Here is a 12878-nt window from a genome sequence, read left to right as displayed (position 1 = left end):
CTCCGCCATCAATGACTTATAACGATGGTTATAAACACTTCGAATCTGCACTAAGTGTTCTGCTGCCCAAGCCTCCCCTGACCACATTTTATCTTGTCTGGGACTTACCAGGCAGGGCCTAGTTCAAGCTCTCCGGTTGGTGATAGACTTTCTTAGAGTGAACGAGCTCATGGACCTGATCTGCTGGTCATGGGGTCAACGCTAAGAAAATATCGGTTTTTGCCTGTGCATTTTTATAAAAGGTCTTTCTTCGTATATTTCGATGTACTGTTACTTGTTGCATTAGCTGCCTATTCGGTGTGATGGGTTGAATCTTTGTCCGGGGTTCAGTTACCCATACTAAAAGGTGGGTATCAGGTTGGATGGTACTTTTTAATCATGCTTTAGTGATTCCATATAGTAAAAAATTCCGGATAAAATTACGATAATACCGACAATTAGGATGACAATACTTTTTACTGTAAAATACAAACAAAAAATCTGATAATTCATGATTTTTGCAATAATATTTACTGTAAAAACACGTAACTACAATTTTTTAAATAAATATTACTGTAAAAATTCCGGTATAAAATTTTACGGTAAAAAAAAAAAAGGATTTTACGATGAAATGAATTTTACGGATGATGCACTCAGGGTGCCAGTGATTTCTGAATATGTCCACTCAACTTACCCATTATCAGTAGCGTTTTCAGAGGCAGAAAATACTTTGTCTAAGAGCTTGAAATTAATTTAAAAAGTTTTACTCAGATTATAGTTTATTATGTCTCTAGTCCATGCTTTTCTGTGTCCCGCAGTGGACTAATCATTAAGATACGGTTCCCAGCAGATCACCGAAGTCAAGCATCACTGACTGCGTGTGCGGATGGGTGACCACTAGGATCAGTCTGCGTAAGGACTGAGGGTGTGTGGTATTGGTTCTCGTTAAACTGCTCTACCGTAAAGTGCACGACTTCGCGTACAGGTCGTCGGGCTACCGAAGCGGGGGTGCCATCCCCTCTGCAGAGGAATCAAAATTGTGATGGCATGTCTTCGAATCATCCTGAGGGATGTTTCCCAGATAGTCGCCAATAGCCCATTGTGCAGCTCTAGTGCAACGTAAATGAACTACAATTTACAACCATACTTTTCTGTATTTACTTTTCGCTTAAAACTTCGCTAATAGACTTAAGGATTTTCTTAAATCTAGTAAAGCTAGATTAATTTTGTCTTTAAGCTTCGCTAATAGGATTATCTTAAAACGTTCCCGGGGTACAGCAAGATACGCAAAAAGTGACTAACATTAAGCGATATAAATTTATTTAAGATCACTCTTTCAAATCATTAAGATTGATAATTGACGCAGAATTTTTATTAAACAGGTTTTTCATACTTTTTTTATTATTTAGGTCAAAATAAGGGGGGGGGGATATTCAATTTACATTGTAATAACTGATAATTATGAAATACAGCATGAAATCCCGGTGTCGGTTTCGGCCTTAAAGGTAAAATCCTCCCAGCACGGCTCACTTCCAAATAATAATTTTTCAAAATTTGCACTTATTTAGATTTAAGGGAAAACAGTTATTCATCACTTAAATTTGCAAAATGAATTGTTGATATATTTTTGAATATGACTGTAAAAAAGTTTTTTTTTTTTAAAAAGTACAATTTTTATTTTATATTTTAGTAAAAATATAATAATGATAATTCAACGTATTTTTTTAGTAACTATTAGGCTGTTTTTTTATGATTAAAAAATACCGAAATATATTTTCGCTTGTGATTAAAGAGGCAGAAAAAATATAATAATGATAATTCAACGTACTTTTTTAGTAACTACATATTAGGCTGTTTTTTATGATTAAAAAATACCGAAATATATTTTTGCTTGTGATTAAAGAGGCAGAAAAAATATAATAATGATAATTCAACGTACTTTTTTAGTAACTATTAGGCTGTTTTTTATGATTAAAAAATACCGAAATATATTTTTGCTTGTGATTAAAGAGGCAGAAAAAATATAATAATGATAATTCAACGTACTTTTTTAGTAACTATTAGGCTGTTTTTTATGATTAAAAAATACCGAAATATATTTTTGCTTGTGATTAAAGAGGCAGAAAAAATATAATAATGATAATTCAACGTACTTTTTTAGTAACTATTAGGCTGTTTTTTATGATTAAAAAATACCGAAATATATTTTTGCTTGTGATTAAAGAGGCAGAAAAAATATAATAATGATAATTCAACGTACTTTTTTAGTAACTATTAGGCTGTTTTTTATGATTAAAAAATACCGAAATATATTTTTGCTTGTGATTAAAGAGGCAGAAAAAATATAATAATGATAATTCAACGTACTTTTTTAGTAACTATTAGGCTGTTTTTTATGATTAAAAAATACCGAAATATATTTTTGCTTGTGATTAAAGAGGCAGAAAAAATATAATAATGATAATTCAACGTACTTTTTTAGTAACTATTAGGCTGTTTTTTATGATTAAAAAATACCGAAATATATTTTTGCTTGTGATTAAAGAGGCAGAAAAAATATAATAATGATAATTCAACGTACTTTTTTAGTAACTATTAGGCTGTTTTTTTATGATTAAAAAATACCGAAATATATTTTTGCTTGTGATTAAAGAGGCAGAAAAAATATAATAATGATAATTCAACGTACTTTTTTAGTAACTATTAGGCTGTTTTTTATGATTAAAAAATACCGAAATATATTTTTGCTTGTGATTAAAGAGGCAGAAAAAATATAATAATGATAATTCAACGTACTTTTTTAGTAACTATTAGGCTGTTTTTTTATGATTAAAAAATACCGAAATATATTTTTGCTTGTGATTAAAGAGGCAGAAAAAATATAATAATGATAATTCAACGTACTTTTTTAGTAACTATTAGGGTGTTTTTTATGATTAAAAAATACCGAAATATATTTTTGCTTGTTATTAAAGAGGCAGAAAAAATATAATAATGATAATTCAACGTACTTTTTTAGTAACTATTAGGCTGTTTTTTATGATTAAAAAATACCGAAATATATTTTTGCTTGTGATTAAAGAGGCAGAAAAAATATAATAATGATAATTCAACGTACTTTTTTAGTAACTATTAGGCTGTTTTTTTATGATTAAAAAATACCGAAATATATTTTCGCTTGTGATTAAAGAGGCAGAAAAAATATACATATGAAAGGGACTCCGGTGTCTCAAAAAGTTAATACGCGAAATCTGATCATTAGAACAAAAGTTGTACATCGCTATATATTTCACTGTTCTTGTCATTTATGTAGTTTTAACTACATATAGGATTTCTTAAAAAAGAAATTAAAAAAATACTGTATTTTCGAAATACAACCAAAAATTGAATTAAATTTATTGAATCTATTATATAAGTTGTTCCTTTAAAAGTTGGGTTTTCATTTAGGTAACCAAAAACTTTATATAGACAACGAAAACAAAATCAACGTCATTAAACGACTGAGCATATATTCCCCCATGAGTAATATTTAGAAAAGTTTTAATCAAATTGAATGAAAATTGTTGTTACCGACCTCGAGAGTTGAAAAAACTTTTAAGTTCGGGAAGACTTATCTCAAAAATACGTCATAGTTTTCGGAAAATGTTCTTGCGTATGAATTATCTCAAAGAAAATAAATAAATGATAAAAGACTGCTCGAAAAGTTCACAGCGGTATTCTTCCTTAAGAGGACGCCATACGATGAGAAAAACTTTTCGAAGAAAAGTTTCTCTCGTGGCATGGCGTCCTCTTAAACAGAAATTCTCGTTGTCCTTTTTTTCTTTCAGCGATTTGCAAGTAAAATTAATGAGAAATCACGTGTACAATATCATTTGCAAATTCTTTTATCTCTATCATCTGTCATCAACGTATATAGACAAAAGATAAATTTTTTATGTACTAAAATTGATAATGAAAGCTAGTATACTTATTTTTTATTCTAGAAATTGTTTGTTAAGGTTTGAGCAAAAGTTTGAGCATCGTATAATACTAATCACTCTTCTCGTCAAAGAGAAAATAATAATGAAATAAAGAAATATTAAGGAAAAATTTATATGGCTAAGACCAAGAAATAAACGAAAAAGAAAATAGTAATGGAACTTTCTTTTGATAGTTCAGACAAAGAATAAGAGAGCAATTCGCAAATTCAGCTTCATCTCCATTGGTAAATTAAAATTTTAAGTTTAGAGAAGTTGAGGTCAGGTAAACCTTGAGAAAACAATAGATTTTCAAATATTCAAAAAATGTTTTCAAAATACAAAAATGCAAATAAACTATTACAGAACTCTTGCATAGCATAATTCTAAGTAATCCCAGTCCCACAGTGGACTGATTGTTAAGACACGTTAAACTGATCGTTAAGAAGATTCCCAGCAGATCACCGAAGTCAAGCATCACTGGCTGCGGTCAGTGTGCGGGTGGGTGCCCACTTGAATTAGTCTGCGTAGGGACCGAGGGTGTGCGGTATGGGTCCTCGTTAAACTGTGCTACCGTAAAGTGCTCGACTTCGCGTGCAGGTCGTCGGGCTACCGAAGCGGGGGAGCCATCTCCTCTGAAGAGGATCAAAATTGTGATGTCATGTCTTCGGATCATCCTCAGGGATGTTTCCCACACCGTCGCCAATAGCCCATTGTGCAGCTCTAGTGTGACGTAAATGAACAACAACAGCAGCCTAAATAATCCTATCATAATTTGTTCGCATTTTGATAATTTGAAAATTTTTTTCAGCATTTAAAACTTCATAGCTCACTCTAGGTGTACCTGAACTTACCTTTTCAAGGTTCCTCTCCTGTTAAAGTGCACTCTTCTTTTGCCGATATAAACTAAATTCATGTCGCAATTTCAATTCAAATTTCTTATTTTTTATCAGCAAAAAACTATTAGAAATTTTTTACACCTAATTATTACTTGTAACGTTTATATCTTTAGTGATTCTATATTCGTATAAAGGTATATGCTTAATCTTCAATATGGTCAAACCATCCTCAAATAGGTAGTCAATAGGTAATCGTATTTCACTTTATAAAAATCACAAATAAAAAGCGTAGTTTATAACTTAAATAGAAATAATAATATAAAAATATGAAGAAAAAAATTATAAACTATCAAAAAAATGTATATTCGAAGATTTAAGAAGAAAAACAATTAGAAAAATATTTTTTCTGAAAAGCTGGTTAAGCTTCAAATGTTTCCCCTCCTTCTAAAAAGTTTATAAAATTTTAGTTCCGACCATTTCATTATAGAAATAATGATGGAGAAATATATTAATACATTAAATATACAAATATATATACAATAATACAACATACATTAAAAAAATAAATAATTTATTCGCGATAACTTAACACATAAGTCACATTTATTATGGCAATTTTAATAAATTATTGTGTAGTAATACTGTCATATGGCCTCCACTCAGATGGCTTGATGACATTGAAAAAGATTTAAAAACATTGAAAATAACTAATTGGAACAAACAAGTATCTGACAGGACTTCGATGAAAAAAACTCGTTGGGCCAATCTTGGCGTGCAGTTTGCAGTGCCAAGAAGAAGAATACTATCATCCCATTTCTAAAATCTCATTGGATGCCACTCTCCGAATCCTTCGTCAAAGATATCTTCGTCAAATCCTCTTGAATCCACTTCATGAAACAGACGCGAAGATCTGTCTTCTTCAGAGGCAGATGCACCATATGCAATTTTTCGAATTCTGTCGTACAGCAGCGCTACAGCCGTCGGATTGTTTAGTTCCATGGATGAGATGGAAATCAAGATGGGTGCCTGGTTAGATTCGTTGTTGTTCGAATGACTGTTTGATGATAGGTTTGGTAGTGGCCCAGCTTCTATGCTTGTAATGATTGTTAGGATAATACACGATGCTATGATAGATACAGGTGACGTTGTCATTTTTTCTAAAAAATAAACAAATGAAAGTTAAAAAAAAGCAAACATGGATTTAAAAGAAAATTATCTGTGATATTTAGGGAAAAACGAGAAATTTCTTTTTTCGAAAATGAGTTATACTTAGTCAAATTTTGCATTCTTAGAAAAGCATGAATTTCATTTGCAAATTGGGAGGAGTGCGGATTCTAATTCGTCTAAAGAAGCTACAAGGTATGGTAGTAGAAACCCACCAGAATCTGCTGATTAATTAATCAGCACATTCTGGAGGGCTTCTGCCACTTTGAAGTGAAAAGATTTTATTTCAATATTACCATTTGTATATTCATCCTTTTCATTGATAATTTTTTCTTCTTCTGATTATCGTCATCGTGCTCGACTTCGCGCGCAGGTCGTCGGGCTACCGAAGCGGGGGTGCCATCCCTTCCGCAGAGGATCAAAATTGAGATGGCATGTCTTCGGATCATCCTCCGGGATGTTTCCCAGACCGTCGCCAATAGCCCATTGTGCAGCTCTAGTGCGACGTAAAGTAACAACAACAACAACAATTATCGTCATCATAATTTGAGTCACGATGGTTCAGGGGATAGAGTGTTCGCTTCCCAATGAGGTAAACCGGGTTTGAATCCCAGCGATGGTTGGTTGATTCGAATTCCGCACTTGGCTCGCACCGACTACAGTGCTGACGTAAAACATCCTCAGTGATAGACGGTTGTTGTTGTTGTAGTTCAATTACGTCACGCTAGAGCTGCACAATGGGCTATTGGGGACGGTCTGGGAAACCTCGCTGAGGATGATTCGTAGACATGACTTCACAATTTTTGATCCCCCGCAGAGGGGATGACACCCCTACTTTGGTAGTCCTACGACCTGCGTGGGAAGTTGAGTACTTTACGGTTAAACAGTTTAGCGAGGACCAATACAGCACATCCTCGAACCCTTCGCAAGCTAATCGAAGAGGTCACCCACCCTAACACTGACCGCAGCCAATAATCTGCCGGGAAACGTGTTTTAACAATCAGTCCACTTCGGGACAATAATAAACGAATTATGGGTTAGAGTCCCCATGCCGTCAGGCTAACCGTGGGTAATTTTCACGATTTTCTCTACGTGTAAAGCAAATGAGGGTAAGTTCTATCAAAAAGTCCTCCACGAAAGCAAATATCTTCCAATTCTTGATCCAAGAGTTCCCTTGTCTTCTGGATAAGGTTCAAAATTACAAATGCTCAACGACGATTAGATCATCCTTTACACCCGTGCCTTCTCTTAAGCAAAGCTATTTATTTTTAAGCACTCCATCTCCACTTAAGACATCTCTAAACTAGTTTTGTATAAAAATTATAAAACTGAATTGGAAAACAAGACACCACACGAAACTTTAAAGAAATTTTTTTTAGTGATTTTACGCTTTTACAGCATAGGGATTTATTCTAAATACCATTTAGCAAATTCAAAGTTGTGTATAATTTTTAAATACCTTGTGTTTGTTAGTTTCACTACAGATATTAATTGAGATAAGTTTTACAAGAATAATCTCTTGCTTTCTGCCTTGAGATCTCTGACAAATTTAGATTTATGAAGATAGTGCTGCAAAATGATGCCTTGAATTTTGCTGTTAAAGCTACAGACTGTTAGGGCTAAATTTTAATATAACGGCTTCAAAATAAATAATAAAAAAATCAAGCTATATACAAAAAAATAAGATTAATTTGATTTTCCAGTTAACTTGAAAATATCAGTTACTTCATTTATTATTATTATTATTATATTATTTATACATGGTGTTCTGCAATCACGATCTTGAAAATATATACATATTTGAATCCTTGTTAACAATGAAGTCAAAAAAGTATACGCATTAGAGGGAAGGGAATAATAAAGTGATGAAAAAACTAGGATAATATCAAAATCTGATGAATCACTACCCTAAATGATGAACCTGATGAATCAGCCCTAAAGAAGAGAGATAAAAAACATCGAAACCAGTTATTTTACCTGTTATAATTTGAGGGAGTTTCAAATAATTGTCTCGAATACCGTCTCAATTTCCTCTGGCAATAAAACAAGGTTTGTTGTATTAAATCCTGACTCTCGAAGCGTAGATTTATAGAGCGATTTTGTTTTCTTTGTAGCTCAAATCAATTTACGAATGTGTAATTTTTTTGCTTCAATTTTTAACAAAGATTTTTTTTTATTTCAAGGATTTAAAAAAAGTATATACAAGGATTGACATTGCGTAACACTATACATATAGTATATATAAACCAAATACACCATTACCTTTTTTCTCTCAAAGAAATTTCTTTATAAAGACAATTCAGATATTGGCAGGATGCAAAAGATTTATACTTTTAGAATGTAACGACGTATCGATGATTGATAAATACAATAATAAACTTTTTATGACGTACATTGGTTGAACATAATAATTTAAAAAACTTCTAATACTGACAAATTTTTTCATGTATCTCAAGAAATACTTTAGGAATCATTTTATAACTTCAGAAATGTTTAGATTTCTCATACATATCAATGAAGTTTAAAGCTTTTAAAGGTTTGAGAGATCATTACTGTCTACAAAAAATATTTTTTTAAAAAAATTTCAGTAATTTATATGCTTTAAAAAATTTTGCTGTTACAACAGTCTGTTAGCTGCTGTAAAAAAATGGGCTCAAATTAGCACATAAATTTATCACCTAATTCTTCAGATCAAAACTTCAGCTGATCAATGAGCATAAAAAATTAGCCAAAAACAATATGTTTTAAAAGTTAAGTGATAGGATAGATTTCATTCACAGCTTGACTAATTTATATACAAAGTGGTATTATAATTATTATATTTTACTATTCGTTACCAGATAGAAAGCGATCAGGATCTATTATTTGAAAAGGCTTTTAGAAATTAAATACATAAATATTTAAAACTTTCACGTGTTTTTTTCAATGTTTATGAGAAAAACAATCAAAGAAAAAGGAATTGTTTTGATAATTGTACAATGTTTGAGAGTCGTGATGGTTCAGCTGTTAAGACATTGAGCTGTCATATTGAAGAACTGAGATTCGAGCCAGTTATTTCAAAATTTATCATAAAGCACTTACTCTGTTTTGTCAATTGCACGGCTATATTATTATTAATAAACATACCATGCTTTCGATAATTTTGATTCTTGACCCACAAAATGGAGAGAAAGGAAAACTGGAAATTTGAAAAATTGTAAAAGGAAATTTTTTTAAAAACAAGAGGGGTGGATACCCGAGTTGAGACTTTCTATACGCATGGAATTTTCTTATAATACAACATTCCGAATATAAAATTAACACTCTTAAATAACACAGTTGTCCACATATTTCCTCGAATTAAAAATAAGAGTGAAGAAAACTTAATAACTATATGGGTCATTCTCACGAAAACTGTCATTTTTCAGTTCATAAAATCCCGAAAAAGTAAAGTGAATAAAAAGCTCTGAAACTTTTTATATTAATAGAAATATGTAATGACATTATGAAGAAAGTATATATCCTATAAAGTATACTTAATATTTAAATTAATTAATTTTTTTAATAATTAATTTATAATTAATTAATTTATAATAATTAATAATAAATAATAATAAATAATAAATAAATTAATAATAATTAATAATAAATAAATTAATTAATTTAATAAATTAATTTATTAAATTATTTTTCAAATTAATTAATAAGTAAATTAATTATTTTCACTATTTAAAAAGTGAGGGAATGACACTAATAGTGAGGGAATGATATTTTATTTTAATACATGTTTTTATCTAAGTTACATCTACCTAGAGTTTGAAAATGTACTAAGTATATCTAATATTTATTATAATTTAGTCTTATATATTTAATAGTTTTTACAGGTTTGGGAAATAAAATTGGCTGGCACGATTGAACAAAAAAAAATTTAATAATATACTCATCTTGAATCATTCCCTCACTTCAGCGTCATTCCCTCACTTTATACACAAGTGAGGGAATGACGAATTCAATAAAATTTTAAAATAACAGTTAAGCCTAATTAATTTCTGAAGTCAATCACATACAATTATATTCATACAAGAAAGCAACATATAATTATCCACTTTCTCGATGAAGTTGTATTTTATTTTACTCTAAAAAATGACATGAGGGAATGACAAATGTAAAAATTTTTACCTGGTTTGATTCATTCAAATTTATTCCACAGCAAAGCTTCTTTAAGTTGAAGATGGAAACATACTGCAATTTTGTTCTATGATGCCAGTTGTTAACTTCTGAAGTATTTATTAAAATATTTTTATTCTAAGATGATTGCAGGTGATAAGAACATTGTTGTGAGGGAATGACGCGAAACACTGGGGACAAAGTTTAAAATAGTGCTGTGTTAATATTTTTATCAGAAATTAAATTTAAAATTGATTTTCTGAATTCTATATTTCAGTATTCTGAAATAAAAAACATGAATTTGTAAAAAAAAAATTTTTATTTCAGAAACAATTTTTTTCTTTTTTTAAATCAGCAGTGGGGACAAGTGAGGGAATGAAATATTGGTATATTTTAATTACCTAAAATAAATAAAAAATAAAAATTGATAATTTTATTTTTATTCTTTTGTTAACTTGCATTCTGAAGGACACTTTCCCTGAATATTTTTTCTTCGTAAGCTGTAAAACAAACATAAAATATACTGGGGACATGAAAATGACTGTTTTTGTGAGAATGACCCATATATAACTTCACCTTTAAATAAAATGATCCATTCTTCCCCTACTCAGCTTAGAATGTAACGATTTCGAACTATCTTACAATTAGTTGAATCCTTTGTTAAATTGATTAGACCATTGATTTTTTTACTTTTAAAGTTTAACTTGATAATAACTGAATGAAACATTTTACATTTTTAACTATTTTTAGAAATTTGCATTAAAAAATCAAACGCATCGGTACTGTATACTACAACATTCTTCTATAAGTGAAAAAGTTATGCAGTTTTTGGAATTAAAAATTGCGATTTTTACAAAGGGGAGGATTTCTACATTTACCAAAAACTATTTTTTAGCAAGAAACTTGATTTAAAAATGAGTGTCGAAACAATACAAAATAAAAGAGCATTAATAGAATCAAATTATGTCTATTCGGTTTCATAAACTATAAATTGCTTCATTTATATGCGAATGATATAACTATTCATAAATATAATTTATTTTATTGAACACCAATAAAAATTTAATAAATATGTTACTATAAGCAAAATAAATAAATAATTTAACAACAAAAACAAACTTACCTTTTTTCAAGTGTTTGGAAAGTTTTTAAAAACATCTAGGATACTAAACCGATTTTGGATGAAATTTTTAGCAGAGACAACATTCATTACTGTTCTTTTTATATGCCATGTGTTGTATTTTAATACTTAGTTTACAAGTTTAACGACTTAGAAATTGCCTTTTTTTCTTGAAATCGTTTATGTAATTGACATTCTTATTTCTCTCACTTTTTTCTTCTTTTAAATATTAACTGCTAATAAACCTCCAGCAATCAATCTGATTAGCTGTCATTCTGACGTCAAATAAAATTAAGCCAATAAAAACGCTTTAATACAGATCCGCCTTTTACTTCCTACATCTTTTATTGTGCATAAGTTACACAAACTTAAGAAAATAACTGTTTATCTATACAGAAACATTCAGAAAGTAGCAAGTGGGACGCATTTTATGACAGGAAGCTCTAATTTCTCACTTTTTCAAGAACTTAGATAGCACTTTTTTTTTTACAAGATTTTTTTTCTTCCTATAATAAACAACGGTGTCTAAATTTAGAAGTAAATAATAAAACCGCAATAATTTATCAGCAACTAGAAAATGTTAAAAAATTTAAAGAACAAAAAAAAAATCTTCCAGGATTTATTTTTGTAAATAAAGTTCATCTCCAAAAGAATTCTGGTAAGTCTTGGAATTTAGGTTAAATTTTTAATTTTCTTAATATTTTTTGCATTTAACTTTTGATGATATAGTATTATTAGACGTCGCAATATTTTTTTAAAAAAGTAGAACATAATGGGATCGCTTTATTACATTGGGAGAAATAGTGCTTGATAACTTTTAGAACTCCTATGAATTTTTCCACAAAATTTTAAAGCAATAGAATGATGTGATTTGTGATTTTGTGAAAGTAATTTAAAACTACACTTTTATCAGTTTAAACTGATGAAAACAGACTTGGGTGACGTTAAAAAATTCTTTTAACACGTTGACTGCCGCACATGTTCACAGTGAATTCTCCTACAGGCCATGAGTACCGCTGTACGAAGCGTATTCTGCTAAGTACTAACACCTATATTTTAATAATGCCAATCTCTGGTGGTCACAAGAATATCTTGCCGCGTTTGTTTCCATGGCATCAAGTCTGTTTATTTGTGTCCTTTTCTTTTCCTCTCGCCACTTTACCCGATCAGTTTGAATCTTTGTCGAGTAAAGAGGAGTATAACTTAAAATCTTTACCCTAATTCAGTGGAATTTCGAAAAGAAAAATGGAAAACTTATTTCTTAGCGAGTCAAATAGCAGTAAACAAGAAAGCCTTTTTTCACAAATATTTTCTTAATAAATCATTTTTGTATTACTTTTATAACAATTCAATATTTTTGTTACTTTCTGGGAAGTATCTTTTCAAATACACACGGTTCTCAGCAGATCACCGAAGTCAAGCATCACTGGCTGCGGTCAGTGTGCGGATGGGTGACCATTTGGATCAGTCTGCGTAGGGACCGAGGGGTGCGGTATTGGTCCTCGTTAAACTGTTCTATGTAAAGTGCTAGACTTCACGTGCAGGTCGTCGGGCTACCGAAGCGGGGGTGCCATCCCCTCTCCGGAGAATCAAAATTGTGATGGCATGTCTTCGGATCATCCTCAGGGATGTTTCCCAGACCGTCGCCAATAGCCCATTGTGCAGTTCTAGTGT

General features: G+C 30.7%; 1 long non-coding RNA gene across 1 annotated transcript; it reads right to left on the bottom strand.

Annotated features, from left to right (window-relative positions):
* Positions 1-5328: 5328 nt before the first annotated feature.
* On the bottom strand, positions 5329-11807 carry LOC147810925 (uncharacterized). The gene is made up of 2 exons (XR_015433030.1): positions 11208-11807; positions 5329-5931 (listed from the first exon to the last, which is right to left on the bottom strand). It is a non-coding gene; the product is annotated as an uncharacterized LOC147810925 (long non-coding RNA).
* Positions 11808-12878: the final 1071 nt, after the last annotated feature.

The sequence above is a fragment of the Parasteatoda tepidariorum genome, chromosome 4, assembly GCF_982258835.1.
Source record: "Parasteatoda tepidariorum strain Cologne lab strain chromosome 4, Ptep-v5.0, whole genome shotgun sequence".
Taxonomy (NCBI): Eukaryota; Metazoa; Arthropoda; class Arachnida; order Araneae; family Theridiidae; genus Parasteatoda; species Parasteatoda tepidariorum.
Note: the sequence above shows the minus strand (reverse complement) of the source record. Positions and strands in the feature narration are given on the sequence as shown.